Below are 22,984 nucleotides of genomic sequence, written 5' to 3'. Positions count from 1 at the left end.
TTCTCCACTGGACTCGATCCTGGGCCAATCGCTTCCAGTCGCCCTGAACATTGAGCGCCCTCAGGTCCTCTTCAACTGCAAAAAGCCATCGTGTACGCGGCCTTCCACGAAGCCTGCGGCCTCTTCCGGGTTCTCTACTAAATATTATCTTCGCTTGTCGTTCTTCCGGCATACGAACAACGTGACCAGCCCACCGTAGTCTGCCGTGTTGTATAAGCTTTATAATATCCAGCCCTTTATACACCTGGTACAATTCGTGATTCATGCGACGCCGCCAGATACCGTTCTCCTGTTTACCGCCGAGTATTGTTCGCAGCACCTTACGCTCAAACACTCCGAAAGCTCTCCGATCAGCCTCCTTTAACGTCCATGTCTCATGGCCGTATAAAGCCACCGGAAGAATCAGAGTAGTATACAGCGCGAGTTTTGTTTTCGTTTGCAGACTACGGGACTTAAGCTGGTTACGAAGTCCGTAATAAGCCCTATTTGCAGCTGCAATACGCCTTTTCACCTCGCGGGTAACATCATTATCGCACGTCACTAATGTTCCAAGATACACAAATTCTTCTACCACTTCAAATTTTTCACCATCCAGCACTATTTCGCTACCACCACCACTAATGAACCCACGTTGATTGCCAGCAACCATGTACTTCGTTTTGCTGGTATTGATCGTGAGTCCAATCCTCGCTGTCTCCCTCTTAAAAGGCGCAAAGCCTCTTCCACGGCACGGCGATCAATTCCGATAATATCGATATCGTCCGCAAATCCCAGGAGCATATGCGATTTTGTGATAATGGTACCGCTTCTTTGCACACCAGCTCTCCTAATCGCTCCCTCGAGCGCTATATTGAACAGTAGGTTCGAGAGTGCATCACCCTGCTTTAATCCATCTAAGGTAACAAATGACGTCGATATTTCATCCGCAACCCTTACACTTGATTTCGATCCGTCCAACGTTAAACGAATCAGCCGTATCAGTTTCGCCGGAAAACCATGGTCAAGCATAATTTGCCATAATTCATTCCGTTTCACTGAATCGTACGCCGCCTTGAAATCAATAAACAGATGATGTGTCTGCAAGTTGTACTCCCGGAATTTATCGAGGATTTGTCTCAGGGTAAACATTTGATCCGTCGTTGATCGGCCCTCACGAAAACCTGCTTGGTATTCGCCGACGAAGGACTCTTCAAGCGGTCTCAATCTGTCAATGGTACGCATTTGAAAAAATCACTAACAGAACATTACCAAATTCAGAATCTTGCTTGCGCACGCGAAACACAGGGCTCTTTATACACAGGGAAAACGAAGCAGTGGGCCAAAAGGCCTGTACCTGAATGCAATCTGATGCCCGTGTTGGGGATGTATGAACGGGATTGATTATTTTTGAATTTTTCACCGAGTTTGGAAAGAAATAACACTTTAAATAGTTAAACGTTGATAATCAATAGTATCGATGAAATTGGCAAATTGCTGGAGAGTTTCCGAATTGATTGATAAGAAAATCGCAAAAATCCATTGAAAGATAAAGACGCTATTAGCATATGAAATCTCTCCTAATTTCGTGACGGTCTTGAATTTGAAAATTTCCGTTTCACACCCTGTATCCGAGTCTTCCCCTTAGACGCAGTTTACGTCAAAAATGATCGTATTACTGCGTTAGCAGGCCAAATCGCGCAGAATCGCGAAAAAAGACGGTTTTTGACTTGTTTCCAATCTGTTACCAAGTGGACTGCCAATAAATTAACTTTTCAACTAAGGAAACTTTCATAACTTACGTAAGGCTTAGAGGGGTCGGGGAGTGATAGACGTGTGACGGTCCAAACAAAATTAGATGATGTTTCATACAGAAAGTGTGACGTTGCAGGGAGTGGGGTTCAAAATGATAGATTTTTGCGTTACGGATCTACTAGAACAGCGGTTCTCAACCTTTTTCATGAGAGGTACTTCTTCGAACTTTTGCATTAATTGAGGTACACCTTATTTCTTGCTGTAAATGAAAATAAGCGGAACTCATAGAATATATGAAAAAATGGACGTAAAAGCTAACGAGATATATAGTTTTCTTTAATGGGATGAAATTTTTCATTTTTTCGTGAAACTTTCCAGGACTATAGGACTATGACTATTGGAAGCTTCTGCGCCTCTAAGCATTTTCAATGGAGGCTCCTAGAAGCATCTTTCAGAGTCTTCTTAAAGTACGATTCCGAGTCTCTTGAAATGAGGCTTTCGAACCACTTAAACGAGATTTCCAAGCTTCTGGAAAGGACGCTTCCGAGCATCTTGGAAGAAGGCTTCCCAGCCTCATGAAAGGAGCCTTTCGAGTTTTTTGAAAGAAAGCTTTCGATCCTCTTAAAAGAAGGCTCCCAAGCCTCTTGAAAGGGGCGTCCAGGCCACTTAAAACGAGGCATCTGCGCTTCTTAGAAGGAGCCACTTTAAGAAGCTTCCCGAGCCTCTTGAAGGGAGGCTTCCCTGTGTATAAAGAAAAACCTCTTGGAAGGAGGCTTCCGGGCCTCTTGAAAGGAGGATTCCGGGCCTCTTGAAAGGAGGCTTCCGGGCCTCTTGAAAAGAGGCTTCCGGGCCTCTTGAAAGGAGGCTTCCGGGCCTCTTGAAAGGAGGCTTCCGGGCCTCTTGAAAGGAGGCTTCCGGGCCTCTTGAAAGGAAGCCTGGGCCTCTTGAAAGGAAGCTTCCGGGCCTCTTGAAATGAGGCTTCCGTCCTCTTGAAAAAAGGCTTCCGGGCCTCTTGAAAGAAGGCTTCCGGGCCTCTTGAAAGAAGGCTTCCGGGCCTCTTGAAAGAAGGCTTCCGGACCTCTTGAAAGAAGGCTTCCGGACCTCTTGAAAGGAAGCTTCCGGGCCTCTTGAAAGGAGGCTTCCGGGCCTCTTGAAAGGAGGCTTCCAGGCCTCTTGAAAGGAGACTTCCGGACCTCTTGAAAAAAGACTTCCGGGCCTCTTGAAAGGAGGCTTTCGGGCCTCTTAAAAGGAGGTTTCCGGGCCTCTTGAAAGGAGGCTTCCGGGCCTTTTGAAAGGAGGCTTCCGGTCTCTTGAAAGGAGGCTTTCGGGCCTCGTGAAAGGAGGCTTCCGGGCCTCTTGAAAGAAGGCTTCCGGGCCTCTTGAAAGAAGGCTTCCGGGCCTCTTGAAAGGAGGCTTCCGGGCCTCTTGAAAAGAGGCTTCCCGGCCTCTTGAAAGGAGGCTTCCGGGCCTCTTGAAAGGAGGCTTCCGGGCCTCTTGAAAGAAGGCTTCCGGGCCTCTTGAAAGGAGGCTTCCGGGCCTCTTGAAAGGAGGCTTCCGGGCCTCTTGAAAGGAGACGTTTGGGCCTCTTGAAAGGAGGCTTCCGGGCCTCTTGAAAGGAGGCTTCCGGGCCTCTTGAAAGGAGGCTTCCGGGCCTCTTGAAAGGAGGCTTCCGGGCCTCTTGAAAGGAGGCTTCCGGGCCTCTTGAAAGGAGGCTTCCGGGCCTCTTGAAAGGAGGCTTCCAGGCCTCGTGAAAAGAGGCTTCCAGGCCTCGTGAAAGGAGGCTTTCGGGCCTCTTGAAAGGATGCTTCCGGGCCTCTTGAAAAGAGGCTTCCCGGCCTCTTGAAAGGAGGCTTCCGGGCCTCTTGAAAGGAGGCTTCCGAGCCTCTTGAAAGGAGGCTTCTGGGCCTCTTGAAAGGAGGCTTCCGGGCCTCTTGAAAGGAGGCTTCCGGGCCTCTTGAAAGGAGGCTTCCGGGCCTCTTGAAAGGAGACTTCCGGGCCTCTTGAAAGGAGGATTCCGGGCCTCTTGAAAGGAGGCTTCCGGGCCTCTTGAAAAGAGGCTTCCGGGCCTCTTGAAAGGAGGCTTCCGGGCCTCTTGAAAAGAGGCTTCCGGGCCTTTTGAAAGGAGGCCGGGCCTCTTGAATGAAGGCTTCTAGCCTCTTGAAAGGAGGCTTCCGGGCCTCTTGAAAGGAGGCTTCCGGGCCTCTTGAAAGGAGGCTTCCGGGCCTCTTGAAAGGAGGCTTCCGGGCCTCTTGAAAGGAGGCTTCCGGGCCTCTTGAAAGGAGGCTTCCGGGCCTCTTGAAAGGAGGCTTCCGGGCCTCTTGAAAGGAGGCTTCCGGAACTCTTGAAGATGTTGTTAGATGTTGGCTTACAAGACTCTTCAAGGGAACCTTCCGGCCCTCTTGGAAGGAACCTTCCGAGCTTCTTGAAAGGAGTATCCAGGGCCTCTTAAAACGAGGCGTCCAGGCCTCTTGAAAGAGTCCTCCAAGTCTTCCGAGCCTCTTGAAATAAAACTTTCAAGCCTCTTGAAAGGAGGCCTTCGAATTGCTTGGAAGTAGGCTTCCGTGAAGCGTAGAAGGATGATTCTAATCTTCTTGCAACGAAACAACTGAGGTTTTAGGAAAAAAGGTTCATGCCTCTCAATACTTTAAATTCTAGATTTTAGTTCAGAAGCATATTTTTTAACATATTCTTTAACATTTTTATTTAATTTTTATTATCAATATGTTTTGATTTGAATTGTTATACGTCCGCCATAATGCATTTTTGTTCGAGGTACCCTCTTTTTTTTAACGAAGGTAATGGAAATCTGCAACCAGACACCTGGGGAGGCGAACCCAGGTAGTGTGGGAATGGGATCACCTCTCCTGACCCACTAAAACCAACTCCTTCCTCTCCAGTCATTCCCCCGGCCCGCAATTAAGCAATTCTTTGGGGGATGACTATTGGGCATTGCGCCCCCTCCATGACGTACACAAGTGCACGTATGCGCCTCAACTCTTCGACACTCCCCATGCAACACATTTGCACAAGACATACTGGCACCACATGTGCCCCAAAACTCACCTGCCTATGCCGCTTGAATGACTGCAAGAGGAGATAGGTACCCTGCAGGGGGTACCCCATGCCACCATCTCACAACATAGACAGTCCCAATCGCTTGCACCAATTGTAAACCACTCTACTGACATTCAGTCACTCACTCAGTGGGGGTTGTAATACCCCCATCTCCCATTTTTATCCACTCTGTGCACCTCCTGTGCATCATTTGGGCGTGGAACACCCGGCACGTCACGCGTGCCTAACACTCACCTACCCGGGCTTTGATACAGCCAATAGGTTCCGAGAACAGGTACTTTGCAGGTAACAACCAACCTATTGACATTCCGAAGCCCAGATAGTCCTCAGCCAGTGTGGTGGTCTCCCCATCCTGCAACGGGGTGGCACCACCTACCTTACATGTCTCCGATTTCTGAGGTGCCGCAGAAGCATCAACCCTCCGACACTCCTGCCAGTCGCAGCGAGACTTTCCTGTCCCCTACTTCTGAGGTGCCGCAGAGGTATCTGCCCCCCGACACTCCTGCCAGGCCTCACCAGACTTCAGTCATTCTAACACAACCGACCATGCGTACCATGCGAGTCTTACTTGTGTGCTCACCCATACACTCGGTCCCTCAATCTGTGGGGGTATTACGAGTAATACCCCCAACTCCCATTCGCTTGCACCACATGTGCACCACTTGGGGGTGTGTGGGTACAACCCACTGCCACCCGCTTGCCGCCGAAGCAGCCCTCACTCTGTGGAACCTCCACAGGCTCCGTTAACGACCTGGCTAATTGTTTCACCCCCCAGGTCATTCATCCCTTCGGCACTGGTCGCCTGACACCTTGGGATTCGGGGTTAGGGGCTTGTATGCTTTAAGCGGCACACGGTCGCTTGATAGGATCTGCTTGCGGATACTTGTGGTTTTTGGGAGGGAATTAACAGAGCCCCCTGTTAACCCCACCACCTCCTAGGCAGAACCCCCTGACTCGCAGACAGCTGGGGAGGGGTCGTCAAGCCCTTGGACATGGTCCCTGCTGCCCCCACGAGGTACCCTCTGGGGCCAGCGAAGGTACCCCTAGGGGTACATGTACCCCACGTTGAGAACCGCTGTACTAGAATACTATTTCTCTCCAGTGGGATTCACGGAGATGCAGAGGATTTCTAGGTCTCTTGTAGCAGTGAGTGACTAACTAATTTTCTTTTCTTAAACTTATACTGGCTGGGAGAATGTCATCAACATATTTCTTGAATATTGTAGCCTCAAATGGTAGAGAGCTCATAGCTGTGTGTATTACCGAGTCCAATACAATGTCTGCCACAATCCATCAACCGAAACACAAAATAAATGTAGCCAACAACTTCATTCACAGGGTTTGTTCGCTTACACACAACAAACCCATCGATGAAATTGCAAAAACCATTCACCAACACCTGCAGGCGAACAACTATCCAAAGCAACTCATCAATCGACTATTTCATCTGTACATGAATAAACATCAGAGCAGCATCCATCCACAACCAACCCAATCAACACAACAACCGCCCAACCAACCACCGCAGACCACTATCCACCAAACCCCGTGCACTACCCACACTAATCCAGCAATATCCACCCAGAGCCAACCATGTCGTCAGCCACCCTCCCAGCCAGCCATCATGCCAGCAGCCCATAGCCCACCCACGCAGCAAACTCCTCCAATTGAACAACAAGATGCCATACCGAACACCAATCACCAAATAGTTGAATTCCGAGATCATCATCAGACCAGCAGTTCCATTCATCACGAGGGACAGTTTCCACATCCTGAAATTACAACAAATGTAAAACTTTACAGATCCATTCCGTACGTACCTGCACTTTCCCAACGGATCGCGAAATTATTAATCAAAGATTATCCCAACATCTCCATCACCACAAAACAATATCACACAGTTAATGATCTACATACCAAATTAAAACAGCCTCTAGGGAAAGAAGATATTAGCAATATTATTTACAGAATTCCATGCAATGATTGTCCGTGCTGTTATGTAGGAATGACTACGAATTATCTAAAAAAGCGACTTGCTGGTCACAGAACAAACGTAAACAAGCTGGAAAAATTGTTAAACGATGTCCATACAAATACTGAAGCAGCTAAACATCTCTAGTCGAATCGACGACTGCTCTTATTCAACACTGTATTGACCAAGACCACAGATTCAACTTCGAACTTACACAAATTATAGACCACAGCTACAAATCATCCACACTTCCATTTCTGGAAATGTGCCATGTAACAAACACAAACCACGCCGTTAATAAGCGGACAGACGTAGATGGATTGAACACAACATACGCCTCTGTATTGCACCATATCAAGAGTATAGAAGAGATTAAGAGAGGAAAACGAAACAACCAAAATTTAAGAGATGAGTAGATTATTCAGATAGGGCATCAAGGCTAACATTACGGAAAAAAGGGGGTTTGCAATGAGGCGGTATCCGAAAGAAAATTCGCGTTATCTGTTAGTGTCAATGTTTTTGAAATTGTGTGTTCTCGAAGTGTAAGTCAGTTTCTAGATGTTTGGATCTGTTGTAATTAGTTCAAATTCAGTGTTATAATTATCTAAATTTCACAGTATGTACCAGAAAAATCCATACCAGACAGTTAATGTTAGACTAAACAATAGACTATGAACAAATACCGTATTGTAAGTTAACATTTTGACACATATTTATAACACATAACTAAGTACCCAATCAATTATAGTTTCCCCTGATGAAGACACCATCCCCGTGTCGAAACGTCGGATAAATAAACATCTTGTTTCAATAATTCAAGACTGCGTAGCCGTCCTTAAAATCGAAATAAAAATATACAGTCGATTTCTCAATAGTTCATTATATTTATTGTATTGTAATTCATTTACATAAAGGTAAATTTGTTAATTACATTCTAAATATGTTTGAGAACACATGCTTAATATTATGTAAAATTCGAATTTTAAAATTCACCCATGAAGACTTTGTTAGACCCCTCGCAAAAGTGGGGAGCAAAGTGGGGATGCTGCAACACCAGATCCGGGAGAATAGTGGGATGACGGACTCAGGGTGAGGGGGGTGTAGTGGAGAATGGGAAAAGAGAGATTTTCGGAATAGAGGGGAGGAGTAGCTTTGACCCTGATGAAGGGAGTCCAGTTGATTTCGGGATAAGGAAGCAACACCATCGTTAACTTTGAAAAGTTCCTTGCAAATAAAGTGGTCGGAGAGTGAATTTATTTTCTAAGTTAAGCTAAATTATTGATAAAAGTTGAGCAAGTAGATTTTGAGGAAAATTACTCCAAAAGTGTCGAGTGACAACATTTGGTGCTCGAAGTGGAAGGTCAAGGGCACAGAACCGTAATATCTTCCATGAAGCTCAACGGGACGTTCCGATACACGCTCCGTCGCTTTCTAGCGTGTCCCCGGTTTTTTGATATCCCGACAGCACCGATTCCGGCTACTTGTAATTCTCCTCCGACCGAATTGCACAACGTGCATACAAACCTCGTGCCGGTGCACATCTCTTCGGAGCTGACATACCAATGGTCACAGTATCCGCCAGCAGCCAGCCGGCCCTCACTGGCGAGACCACTCCACGTACTAGCACGTGCTCAAGGTATGCTATTAGCCCTACCATCCCCCCCTGTCTCCTGAAAATGCAGAACGAGCCCAAACAGTCATCATCAACATTCCGCCGTTTCCCCAGACCTAGCAAAAAGTTTAATAAATCAAACCCATATATTGAAATCCCTCAATCTTAGCTTGATAATATTAAAAAATAATCTATATACATAATAATGAATTTCTGTTTGTCTGAACCTTATGGACTCCGAAACTACTGAAACGATCGGCGTGGAAATCTGCATGCAGAGGTTTTCGGGGCCGAGAAGGTTCTTTAGATGGTGCTAGATCCCTCCCTCCCTCCTTTGAAAAGGGGGGCTCCCATACAAATGAAATACAAATTTCTGCATAACTCGAGAACTAAGGAGAGAATAAATGAATCAATTTCAGGTGAAACAAAGTTCGTCGGGTCTGCTAGTATAAATAAAAAAATGAATTTTCCGTCAATATCTTTGAGGTATCCCTCAGCCGCGCAACTATATAGCAAGACCATTCTTTAGAGGGCTAGGATAGACTTCTGGCTTGGACATGTTCTCTACTTCCTTGACATAGAGTAAATAAATGCGACGGTCGCCATAATAACATTTGGGACAAATGTTCAGTACAACAAATCAATCATACGGAAACTGTTCTGGAGTGTGGGGTTGCAAATAGCAAGCATGGCTGAGTACATTTCGCTAGTAATTTAAACATAAAACTAATTCCACCATGATGTCATTTTTCGTTCATGTTTCCGATTGTTACACAGCAATTTCACTAGAAAAACGCCACCACATCCACACAAGCCGACTCCCAGAACCATCCATGCCGGTTGAAAGTCATCGAATTTGATCAGATCGTAATCGGCAAACGCCTCATATCCTTCATGTCGCCAAAACATGCGAACGCCTATGTGAATTGTATTTTCAAAGTTTTCTTGAAGTTTGTCGGTGATTCCACTTTCGAAGAACACCTGACGTGTCCAATGGAGCCAGCGTAGTAATGGGGAGCGGAGTTCCAGTCGAAATTGACCAATGTTCATTCGCAACGGTTCCATCAGCGCCACGTAGCGTTTTGACCTCGTCGCCAGATCATAATTGTGTGGCCAGGTTAGCATAATACGAGCAACATTAACTTGGGAGTAGTATGCGCTGGTGCCATCCAAATCGAGAGTGCCGTTGACAACTTGCTGGCCAATCAAACTGTCGTTGACTTTTGTCGGGTAAATGCGGAGATCCGTTTTGACCGGTATTCCAGATAAGACTAGTTGATCTAGGGTTTTGATCACCTGCGTTGACGGACGTTCTGACATCAACGCAATGAGTTTGGCTTCGTAGGCGCTAGTCATCAAGAAGAACATTACAATCAAACTTATGTAGGCTATTTTCTCCCATTTTCCAGCTGCATGGAGGTTATACTTTTCGATACCGCAAATGCTTAACAGAATTGGGTCATTAATGAAATGTTTCGGCGTGGCCAGTTTAAGAACTTCCATTGCACCTAGAACGGCAAATAGAATCAACCAAGTTCCTGTGGTAAATGGCTGAAGGAAGAGTTCTACAATAGTCAACGGTCGTCCGTTGGGAACGACAATCGTGTCCGAAAATGGTATAACACTGTGCAAAAATCGAAATGTTCCAGATTCAAGGCCAACAGTTGTTAGCTCGTCCAGTACAATCGAAATTCGTTGTTGCGAAAGAAATTCCGAGTAACACAGTTCTTCCATTATCGTCCGACAAATATTACGACATGACACGAATATTACGGTGGCATTCAAATACTTCGCTGTGTCAATGATCCATTGTACATCTGTTCCAGCAATACCCATTGGGGTCAAAATTGCCTTTCGATTTTGATAGCGCAAATTTACCCTGATCTCTTTTCCCTTCATATTCCGCATATTATCCTCAAACAGATCTTTTGGAGCAATGGGGTGGTTCATATATTCCGAAAATGTTGCCAGCACATCATACCTAAATACACGATAGTTGCGCATTGAGAACGTGGTCACTATGTGATATTTCAGTTTATATAGCAGAGCGTTGAACAAATTAATGTTCATCCAATTTCTGACATTCGTATCTACCAACAACAGAACTCTGCTACTTGGGTCCCATAGCTCCAAGGTTCGCCTGAGTTGAGAATTCAATATTGATTGATCTTCATGATACCCCATATTGATCATCAAGAGAGACGGTTTGTAGTGAGGAAATTTGCTGTGTTTTGTGGTATCCGTTATTACAAGCTTTGTAATGTGTTGTAGCTGGCTGGACAGCAACAACTGCCCTAGAAAATTATTGTATGGTTCAGTGGGAGCCAACTCGATGAAGACGCAATTGAAGGGGCTGCTCTGACCAGTGGTCAAGTAAATGATGGCATTGATGACGTATTGAATAATTTTCGGATTGACATCCGGGCAAGGGAACAAAGGAAGAGGACTACCGACTCGCATGGCAGTTCAATGATTACTACTTTATTTTGTTATGTCATGAAACGAATGCTTTCAAATATTTAAAGTTAATTAGGTTAATGGAAATTATTAGCCAATTTTCTACTGGGTTCTGCTCCTACAAAAAGCGTAAGCAACGCTCCTCCGCTTTGGCAGCCGGATTGTATTAGCATCCGTTTACATGAACGTGTATTCCACCTTTTCTGTCTTTCTTTTCCTACTTCTTCTTCAATGGCTTCAGATGAACGAACAGGATGGCTACAGCCAGCAGCAGTAGCAACAGGGGTCAGAGAAAAAGTGGTTACAGGGCGGGAGCTCTCGAGCTCGCTTTGCCGAGTATCAATGTCTTCCTAGGTACCGAACGAGCGAAAATCTTCGACTGATTGGAGGAGAGCTTTCAGGCTTGAAAGTGGCGTACTAAGCCTCGGCTGGCTAAGCTGAAGTTGTCTTATACGTTGATGAGGACCCCTTCCGAAAAAAACATTTTTTGCTCCTGTCACCGATGCTACCGCAGAGCAAGAGAATGTGCCAAATGAGAAGCTGAAGAAACGGCTGGAAACAGATGTCGATCCTTTTGACGATCGATCGTCATGCTCGTCAACAACGATGTACTCAACAGGCTCATCGGTGTGGAGTACGCTTTTGATCAGCATGCGAGAGAAGCTATTCTTTATTGAGTATAGGCACCGAGACTCGCTTCTGAAGATTTCAGTGAATGTGACATCATAATAAGGGAGCTTGAACGAATGTGGTCTGGCATCACGCAGGAGAAGATCCAGGTTCTGTTTAGTGCGATTGCTCAAAGGCTCAAGCATGGCAAGGAACGTTGGTGGCACTTTCCAATCAGGAGCTCTTACAAAGATCGGTCACGAACATCAAGCGGAAGTTCTTTGATGCGGAACACGGGAAGTATAACAGAAGGCAGTTTTCGAAAAGGTCGTGATCGTCATCAGACAGCGAGCAATATGTTTATTTCTATTTCAGGCAATCAAACGAAAACATTGCTGTTTGATCATTTTTGCAATATAATGCAATTTTGCAATTAAAGAGCAGAAACAAAAATTCGTAAGATTTTTGTAGTATGCATTTTTTCTTTCGTGTTTCTGTAGAGAGTGGTAGACATGTAAATATCACGTGACATCCGACACAGAAGGAATCTCGGAACGACGCACTATCGATACAAAAGGAGACCCCCGATGTTTTGGATGCAACGAGATCGGTTACTTCAAGAACAAGTGTCCATTGAGTATGAGCATGAGCATCTACTCCGTGATCGACCAGGACAATCTTAATTGCACAGGGAACCAATGAGTGGACGCATGGAATTTGCTCCCCAACCCCAATGTGTACAGTCCGAGAGCTCAAGTATTTCAAATGGTCGATAACGGTGCTGGCCACGTCCTCGCGGGGTATCGGGGATGGAAACGAATTGATGATGCAATCACTCGCCAACTGCAAGCCGAGAATACCTCTGCACTCGCCGCGAGATCATGCGGAATTTTATTGGAATTTGTGGGGTTTTTAAGTTTATAGCATAGGTTCGTCTTGGTTAACGGGTAGCCAATGTGATAGTAACGAAAGGTGATATATTCTAATTTGATGCCGAAACGAGCTTTTTTTGTTTTACTATACTGGGTGTCATTGAAATTTTTGGAAATCGAGAGTGAAGCGAAAGCTGAAAGGAAAGATTTCGAACGTTACTAGCGCCTTTCTCTTTCGATGGATTTTGAAAGATTTATATTGCGCGAACTGATGTGCTTTTTGCACGCGCATTTTTTCTCGTTCGTTCGCTGTGTTTACATACCATGCAGTCACCAGCAGGAGAATATGCCGAAAGTTACACGGCGAAAAGCCATTTATTAAAAATCCACTTGGCCGAATAACGCATAAAGCCGAAAGTCATTTGGCCCCATTTGGCCGAATTGAATGTTTGTCCGAAACAGTTCTTGATGATGATACTACAGGTAGGACTCGATTATCCGGAGGCTCGATTAACCGGAGAAAATGGCTCGATTATCCGGAGTAATATTTTGACCCAACTTACAAAAATAGAAATATTATCTTTGTGTATTCGTAACGTATCCAATATGTGCAAGACATGATAGTGACTTTTTCGCTTTCCTAAGGGACTGTTCACAAATTACGTAACGCTTTAGGGAAAATAAGGAAGTCAGACCAAGCGTTACGATCCGTAAAAAAAACCTTCCATAAGTTACGAGAGGGAGGGTGGGGTATCAAAATTATCAAATTCAGCGTTACGGATTTTGTGAAGGACCCTAAGGGAAAGGAAATCAAGAATAGAGGTGTGCGCCGGTCCAAAAACCGTCGGCGGCGGCGTTTGTCAGAATTTTGGCCAGCGGTGGCGGCGTTTTCGGCGTCACGCCGAAAGCCATTTTACCCGGCGGCGGCGTGAACAGGCGTGGCAATTTTTTATTACAATCATATTTTTTCATGTCTTTTTTAGCATTTTTTTTAAATATATTTTTTAGACATTAAGACATTAACGGAAGAACCTTTAAAATTTCATGGGAAAAGTCTGAGGTACTTCTCCACAATATTCACTGAGTTTTCCCAAAATATTCATTTTCGAACTTTTCCCGAGAACTACATTGATGTTTTGGGAATTCTTTACAATTTTCAAGGGAAGCTCTTGAGAACTCGCAAGGAAACTTATTAGTAAAAAATTCTTCAGAATTTCTACGAGAAATTAATCCAAATTTCCTCAAGAAAAAGGAAAGTTTTTCGGAATTGCTGTTTAATGATTTCCATGGCAAATCTCTGGAATTTTTACGAGATGTTCCGGAATTTTCACGGAAAATTAGTCACAGTTTCCGTGGAAAACTGTTCGGAAACTCCATAGGAAATTTAATGGAATTCGCATGTTTTGTTTTTCAATTGCGACACGGAGAAAAATGTGCTAGAATCAACCATTCGGATTCTACAACAATAAAAATATTTACTGTTGATTCAACCACAAATAGGGTTGAATCAACTAAAGCTTGATCCACTTAGAATTTGGCCGCACGAAATTAGACATTTGTTTGCCGAAAAAGTTCATAAAAAAGTGGGTCAAAACTTAATAAACTTTGAAGGAAAAAATATCGAAAAATGATTCATTGGCATTTCGGATGAAATCTCGGCCTTTTCTCTTAATACCACTCGTTATTTTTTGCACAGTAGAACGGTCAACTTAATCTGTCATTTTTTCACATCACTTCTCCATATAAGATGGTTTTCTGATTGTTTTGCACCATTTCTCAAGTTTCCCTATGATAATTGCCTAATATTTTTCGTTGGAATGAAAATTTGGGCATTTCAGTGGGTTGATAGTTTTTTTCAATAACGTCATTATCATTCAGTTCATACCATTCCATCACATCCCGTCTGTAATGGCAGCTTGTTAAGTCAGGCCAAAGCAACACCGGACAGTCGTGTGATTGAATTGATGGCAAAAATCGCTTCTGAAGACACTCCTCCTTGTATATTTGCCCATTTATGGTCGCTCCAGTGATGAAAACTTTAGTTTTCTTTCCACAACTGCAGATGCTTTGACATACCATCAATTTGTGGGCAATCTTGCCTGCATATACATATTTGAATTTTCCTGGGGCATTACCTTCCGTTTGGGAAGGTAAAACTTGTGTCCCGGGAATTGGAAGTCAATTTTAATATTAATTTCATTGCTCATCAAAATACATCAATTGTATTTCGTCAGAACTTGCTCGACCAGCATTCTTGCGCGATGTTTGGCAACCAGATTCTGTTTCAGGGTCCTGTTGGGACGCTTACTGACATCATACGACTTGAAACCTTCACGCCGACAGATTATTTGAGCTGTGCTGTACGCAGTGAACTTTTTCGCTAAATCATGCTAGGAAATCCCAAAAAGGTTCCGAACTGCTCTGCAGACTTTCACTTGTTGTTTCTGGTCGTATGTTCCACTTCTACGATTGTTTTGTGCTACGCTATCCAGAAATAGTGTTTCCCGATATCGTTTGACAGTTTTTACAGTAAATTTCGCTAATTTTAGATACTTTGAAATCATTCCTCCTGACCATGTTGGATTTCCAACGTGAGTGTGCAAAATTTGTTCCCATCTCTCGCGTTCCATTTTCGATAACTTTTGAACGTGAGCATCAATACTGATGAAACTTTCACCATAAATTAAACAAACCTTCCGCAACGATGTGATGTATTTTACTTTTCGGTACGGCCACCAGAGGCGGCGCAGTAATTGGAAAGAAACGGCCAAATACTAAGTGGATCGAGCTTTATACATTCCATACGCGATAGATCACTGATTTGTTTCTTGAATTATACCAACAGACTAGACACAGTCTAGTTGATTCATCTCTCGTATATATTTGTTTAACCATGCTTCCCAGCTATCACTGTCAAATAATCAGGGATCGTAATGCTCACTCATTCTCACGAGCAGATGATGCTCACTCACGCAGAATTCCACCAAAAAACATTTTGCGGGAAAGAAAAAAAAGGCTTGATGAGAGATAACTATTTGTCCCTCACAGTTCGAGCCGCGAACAGTTGATTTGCCTGTTTTCTACAAATACCTATCCCAACAAGCAGTCAACGTGGAGGTATGGCTAAAGTAAACGCAACCCAGTGCTATTTTTGTTGGTGTTCTAGGTTCGAATCCCATTGCGATCTTAATTTTTTTCAAAAGCGCACACTGAAAATTATCGTGAAAAACGAATGAGGCGTAATTATTTATAAAAGAATCTCATCAAGTAGGCGCATTTTCGTTTATTTTTTAGGCCTGCTCTAAAAAAAACAAGTGAAATGTTTCTCGCAACAGACTGTCAAAAAAGATTCTCTTTCGACCCACAAATCGTTTGTTTTTGTCTCACTGAAACGAAAAGTACGAAGCCTGCAAATAATAATCAGAACTTGCATCAGAACAACAACATTCATGGTTGTTTTACTTACGAAATTTCTGCAAAACTACTTTATCGAAAATATGATGACATCAACAAAAAAGGAAAAAGTGACTAAATGGCGAGAGAGAGTCATCTACCGTATCTCATAAGTCATAAGAACGAAATATTTATTGTTTAAGTAATACGATGCAGGATTGGAAAAACAATAAAGTTCGTTTGAATAAAGCAGTGAATCAGTGTTGAAACAGCATATTTGAAGATTGAAACAACAATGTCCTCGTTGTTTGAAGCAACAAAGGAAACAGTTGTTTCAATCGTACAGGATTCTTCCGCGTGTATAGTAAACTTTTCAAAATTTCCATGGGGAATTTTCCGGAATTTCCACTAAATCTTTTCAGAATTTAAACATTCAATTTTAATTTTTTTTTTTCAAGAAAAGCTGTTTTGTTTTTCGGAATTTTGAACAAATTTCTTTGGATTTCTACGGGACATTCTTTGATTTGCTCATAGGAAATTCTTCGAAAACTCTTCAGAAAACTAGAAAAAAAGTAGAAGGTTGTATCAGAGACACGACCGCAAAATCAACGTTGAATTAGGTATGAGAGTGCAGCGACTCAGAACAGTAATTATAGGTTCCTTTAATCAATTTTTGAATTCGATTTTTAACATTTATCAATTCACACGCCGTTGATCAAAATCATTATTATATCAGGGGGGAAGGGGAATTTAATTTCTTTTTTCGTTTCAGAGAGCGAGCAAAGGCGCTTAAACCTAAGCTATTAGCCAGGGAAAGGCTAATACCTTCGCCCCATCCGAGGAAAATCATCGGCAAGGATAATGGAGTGACATAAATTTCTTAGCAAAGTCACTCCCAACGCATTTCCACAAATTTTCTATCATTTGCTTATAATGATACTTCTAAACCACATACCCTACCCACCATCCAATTCCTTGACATCTATGAGGGCGTCGGTGAGTCGCTGGCCTCTCGTTAAGTAGATGTCATATCATCATTTTCTTCCCTTTCCTAGTAACGGAGAAGATGGGCGTGGCCGGCAATGATAGCTTTCATGTTTTATCATTTTGGACCCCCAATTGGATTGAAATTGAATCCCAAATGGAAATCCATAAGCAATTGGGGTAAGAAAGGTAAAGAATATACATGACAACTATCAGTATGCAATCTACGAAATACTCCGTTACAACGCAACGCAACGCAACATTTATCAATTCACACGCCAGATGACTAATAGCCGAAAGTTAGACAATTAGGGTTTCTTACCCCATTCCCAGCCTAACTTGCGTACGACTGCATTATTTAATTGATATTTATGACAGGAAGCAACTTTTCCTGAATTTTGTGGGCTGTTTAATATTGCATTGAGGTTCACTTCTGTTTAAAAAATAGCTATCCATGCTAAATATCGTTCAAAAAAGCTTTTATTTGATTTTAATTAACGATGTGCAGCACTCATTTCAGTCATAGCGATTCCTATTCCGGCATACAAAAAACCAATTCCCGGCCTAAGCAAAATTTCACTCAATCTCTCAACATTTTACTCTCATTCTCTCTTGGGACGGTAGAAAATGCGACGTAAACAAAAATAAGCACGTTCCACGACAACAAGATGCCAGATGGTATTTTTCATAATCATTTTTATTTGGTTTCGAAGACTTATTTACTCATCCAAATTTCTTCCAAATACTTAAAAACAATATTTTTTCACCTTTTGAAATCGAGAGAATTATAAATAACATGTTAGCGTCAACGTATTAGACAGTTTTCCCATCAACAATGAAGGATCATTTTCATACTCCTGGCCTTTTGGCAGCACGGTACGGCAAGAAGTTCTTGGGCCGAGGTGATTTTTTGATCGGTTTGAGGATACATTTTAAAATGTATTCTAATGTGTTTAAATAAGTTCTTGTGAAACGAAAAATTAGGAAGAATTGAAGCGCGTGTGTGTAGAATGATGGTGTGGTGATTAACAGCTTCAAGCAATGGTTGTATCGAGCACTGTGACGATTTTCAGGTAGGTGTTTATTTGATGATACCGTTTTGTAAAAGTGGAAAGAATCACTCCGGCTCAGTGGTGTGGCATCGGAGAGCGAAATTTTGAATTCTACATTTTTATTTTCTACAATTGGATCAATTAGGAGTAAAACAAGTGGTTGAAAAATATTGAGTATTGTGAAAAATAAATGGGAGACTTTTTAAAAATTATCAATCATGAACCTACGGCTTTCAAACAGTATAAATCATTAGTTTTATGTGCAGTGAGCCGGGAACCGGGTCCATAGGCCCAAGTAGTGATTTACCCTAACTGTGTTTAACAAGTTTTCAACAGTACCTGACTTCATTCAATTTTTCAATAGTTTATCATCTTTATTCAATATTTTTTAATAATTGTGCAGAATCTTAACCCTCAAAGGCGCAAGCCGATTTTTTTAGAACTCGTCAGAAGTATTTTTAACGTAAACAACCATTGAAATCATTTTTCGGTTTGTTGTTTTAAGTCAACATTGCGCATTTAAGGGTTAAAGAGTTTTTCGATCGATTGATACAAAAATCATCAAAATCGGTTGGAAGATTGCGGAGTTTTTAGCTCATACTTCCTGACCACTTTTCGTGACGGTCTCAAATTTGATTCTGCAGAATGACCCCTCTATGTTTTCCCGAATGACGTATTGGAAAGGGTCGTTTGGTCGAAAATCATTCGACGGAAAAACATTTCGTGCGAAACGGTCATACTTGATAAACGATTTGACCAAAAATTTCATTGGGCTAAAGCGACTATCGGCCGAAAAAAACCGTTGTCTCTAACAGGATGTTGGCCGAAATTGCCGTTTGGCCGAATGAGTCAACAGGCCAAAAATGCCGTTTGGCAGTAATGGTCGTTTGACAGAAAGGGACATTTGTCCGATCCATTCGACTAAATTAGAGGCCTGGATAAGAGAAACGCGGATAGAAAATATGACTCTGCCAACACTGGATCTTTCAATCTTCAATCAACAACAACACTAGAAAACGAAGAAATGGTTTATGTAGACGGCCATTTCGACAAACGGTATTTTCGGTCAAATGACCTATTTGGAGAAATGACTTTTTCGGCCAAATGACTAAACGATATTTTCGGAAGCGGGCTTGGTAGTCATATGGCTACTGCTTCTGCCTCATACGCAGGAGGTCGTGGGTTCAATCCCAGGTCCGTTCCATTCTCCTGCTTTGTATCTTCCTCTATATTTCTCATGTTCTAGCAATCGATAGAACTGGAAATGGACTTTCATACCGTTTCCATTTTTATTCCTATACCTTCAACTTGAGTATTCTAACAGTAATCTGCTAGAATTGGAAATGAACTATAGAGCTCGTTTCCTACATCCAATTAGAAATTCCATCAGTTACCTTCTCCTATCTATCACATTGGCAGCTCGTTAACCAAAACGGACTTCTGCCTCTCCAACCTAACCCAGAAATTCCAACAAATTCCGCATGAACTCGTGGCAAGTGCAGAGGTATATTCGGCTTGCAGTGGGCGAGTGATTGCATCATCATTTCATCCCCTTCCCTACATTGACTTGCATTCTGACGTGGCAGGCGCCAGTATGACCTAACAAATGAGATCACCAGTACTTGTACATTGAAGATGTGTGCTAGTCCCAAGCAAACATCTGTTGGTTCCCTGTGCAAGAACAGCTGATCTGGTCATAATGGAGTAGCAACTACGAGCAGTCAATCAAGCTCAAGCTCAAGCTCAAATGACTAAACGATATTTTCGGTCGTATATAATGATTTATTTGGCCAAATAACTTTCGGCCAATTGTCCCTTTCTGTCGTTTGGTCAAAAGTCATTCGGTGGAAAACTATTTGTTCGAATGTCGCTTGGCCGAATAACACTGTAAGCCGAATTCCATTTGGAAGAAATATGTAAACGTTTGTCCGAAACATTTGTTGGGTCGAAAATGGTATGATCGAAAATGTACTTAGACTGAAACTGACGTTTGTCCGAAATAATCGTTCGGCCGAAAATGACGTTTTGCCGAATAGATCATTTAGCCGAATTGACCTTTTTGTAAAACACTCCGACACTTTAGGCAAAATGTTCATTTCGGCCAAATAGTAGTTCTTTCTATCAAACGACCAATTGAGCTATTCGGTCAAAGGAACTGTTCGGCAGAACGACATTTTCGACAGCATGTACCTTTCGATCAAACGACATTTTCGGCGAAATTACTTTAGACTAGATGGGTTTTGGCTAAATGGTTTGTTCGGTAAAATTCCATATTTGCCCAAACAACATTTAGCTTTCGTCGGCCAAATGTCTTTCTGTCAACAACCCTTCTTCGAGCATAAACTCTATTTCAACGAGAAATTCTTTGTATTTCAACAAAAATCCTAAAACACGGTAAAAAAGTTTAAAAAACGAGTAATCCTTAAGAATTTGCACTCAAAGTTCTTCTTAGTTTTTCCAAGGAAATCATTGGTATTTTCACGAAAATTTCAGTGGAGTTTCAACGTGATGAGTTGAAGATATCTATCGGAAAATTCTGCACTTCTTCGAATTTCAATCGGCGTGGAAAATCATAGTTCAGCGACGTGACAAATTTTAAACGGCGGCGCGCCGATGCAAAATTGTCGGCGGCGGCGGCGTGCCAAAAACTATCGGGGGCGGCGGCGCACACCTCTAATCAAGAACATTCATAATTGGCAGTCTTCAAGGTGCAACATGTGTGAGATGTTCACCTAAGTTTGTGCACCCAATCAAACATTGCATGCTATGTTCAAACTTGCACATAGCAATCTGAACACGAGCCTGAACTCCGATACACCCAGGCGCAATGTACAATGTTCAAATATCGAGTTTATACTTGGGTTCAAACATGTGCGCTTGCACACGAGAATGCTACGCTTGGGCAAATGAACGGGTTGCTAGGGAAACAATTGTTGATTCTCCACGTTTCCCAGCTTTGTTATTCATTTTTCAGTTTAAATGCTACTGGCAAATTGGTGGAGAGTTTGGGAATCGATTGATATATAAATCTTCAAAACTCATTGAAAGATAAAGGAGCTAATAATGTCACAAATCTTACATGATTTCGTGACGGTCCCCAATTTTGAAATTTTCATTTTACACGCTGTATCCGAGTCTTCCCCTTAGACGTAGTTTAAGACAAAAATAATGATTTCACCAACGGTGGTCCATGTATGGATTAAAACACCAGTTCTGTATTCATAGTAACAACAAATGGCACTGTAAAATCCTTGTGTTTAGGGAACATCCGTAAATTACGTAACGATTAGAGGGGGAAGGGGTTTCATGAAATGTGACAATCCATACAATTTTTTAGATACCTCATACAAAAAGTGTGACATAGGGTGGTGGGGGGGCTTGAAAATGTCCATTTTTGCGTTACGTAATTAATGGATCTTCCCTAATGATGAAATGAATATTTTTATTTCCATTAGAATCACTCGGTGGCCAAGGTGATCTATACACAATGTCATACTCAGATTGTCGGGCAATAACCCGGTGAAAATGGTTCCTGATAGGGATCCGCAGGGGAAAATAAAGCGAGGTGCGCAGAGTTCAAGGTGGATCGATTTGAGGTCCCTCCGTGGACTACAAATTTGGCGACGTGCGACTACAGACCGAGCTGAATGTAGAGGAATTTTATGTATTGCAGAGGCCTTAGTTTGAATAAATCAAATGAAATAAATTCCGATGTTAGAATGTCAAATGGTGCTATGCGATGAAATTCATTATATTTTGTTTTAATTCATGGATAATTCGGAATTTTCGGAAGGCCACGACATGTATAAGCCACAACATCAAGTGCATCTAAAAAATCTTGGTGCTTAACGATATAATTTAGAAGTTTAAATTTTTTGGGATCCTCCAGATTTTCCGGAGGATAACACGGTGGTTAGAGGTGTGCGCCGTCGCCGCCGACAGTTTATGGCAATCCCGTTGAAACTCCAAAGAATTTCTCGTGAAAAAAAGTATTTTTCGTGAAAATTCCATAAAATTTTTCGTTGAAAAATCAAAAAAGCTTTTCGTTAAACTAACAACTTTCATTGGAAATTCTGAAGAATTCATTAACTACTAACCTTCAGCCAAACGGCATTTTTTGCCAAATCACCTATTTGGCTAAACCATATTTTTTGCAAAATATCAATTCAGCCAAACGAAACTTTCGGCCAAAAGGCCCTTTCTGCCAAACGACCATTTCGGCCAATTGAGCTATTCGGCCAGCCATTTTTTTCAGCCAAAGAAACTGTTTGACCAAATGAAATTATTGGCCTAGTGGCCTTCAGAGTGCCAAACCACTCTTATTCATGAGCATTGAGCATTATGACCGCACAATTCGTAGTTGCTACTCCGTGATTGACTAGAACTTGCGAAATTGTACAGAGAACACAATAAATGGGGCTTGGGACTAGCTACCCATTCTCAATGTACACGTTTCGGGAGCTCAAATATCTAAAGTCAATAACGGCGCCGGCCACGTCCTTACGGTCATATAGGAAGGGGAGGATTGTTAGTCCGACTCTCGTTGCTACTAGAGACCGAGAACACCTCTGCATCTCCACGATTGTCTTGGGATAGGATATCGTTTTAGTTACAAGGGATAATTTATCTGGATTCACTTCGGTAAGTGATGCGATCTATGGGATGGGAAATAACACTCTCGCTGTCTGAAACTTTCACTTTCTGATTTATTAACTCACCCGCGTAAAGCAGAACAAAATTACGACGACCGGCCGATCGTTTTGCCTTCCGCACAAAGCAAAACTAAACTTCGACGACCGGCCGATCCGCTTATTGGAGAAACACGACCGGATAAGAAACAAACTTACACTTTCTGATTTATTTACTCACCCGCACAAAGCAAAACTAAACTTTGACGACCGGTCGATCCGCTGACTCGAAACAAGAGCCAACACGCACTGAACTAATTAACTTTACTACCGGCCGCGGAATCGTGCCAAACCACTCTTATTCGTTCAAAAACTCTATTTAAAAGTTCTTTGGATGTCAACGGAAGATCCTTTAGAATTTCCTCTCAAAATTTTTCTTAATTTTAACAAAGAGCTTTACGAAATTTCAACGGGAAATTGTATTGTACATATATTAAAAAAAATCTCTGGAATTTCAACGTGATGTTCTTTGAAAATACTACTGATTCTTAAACATTTCCACGGAAAATTCTGTGGATGTCTTCAAATTTGAATCGTCG

The 22,984-nt window shown here is 42.5% G+C and overlaps 1 protein-coding gene across 1 annotated transcript in view; it reads right to left on the bottom strand.

Moving 5' to 3' along the window:
• The window catches only part of LOC134219551 (titin), a 591,826-nt gene that overhangs the window by 497,346 nt on the left and 71,496 nt on the right, over positions 1-22,984 (bottom strand). The window lies entirely within an intron of this gene.

Source organism: Armigeres subalbatus, chromosome 3 (assembly GCF_024139115.2).
Source record: "Armigeres subalbatus isolate Guangzhou_Male chromosome 3, GZ_Asu_2, whole genome shotgun sequence".
Lineage (NCBI taxonomy): Eukaryota > Metazoa > Arthropoda > Insecta > Diptera > Culicidae > Armigeres > Armigeres subalbatus.
This window is presented reverse-complemented; position numbering and strand designations above follow the sequence as displayed.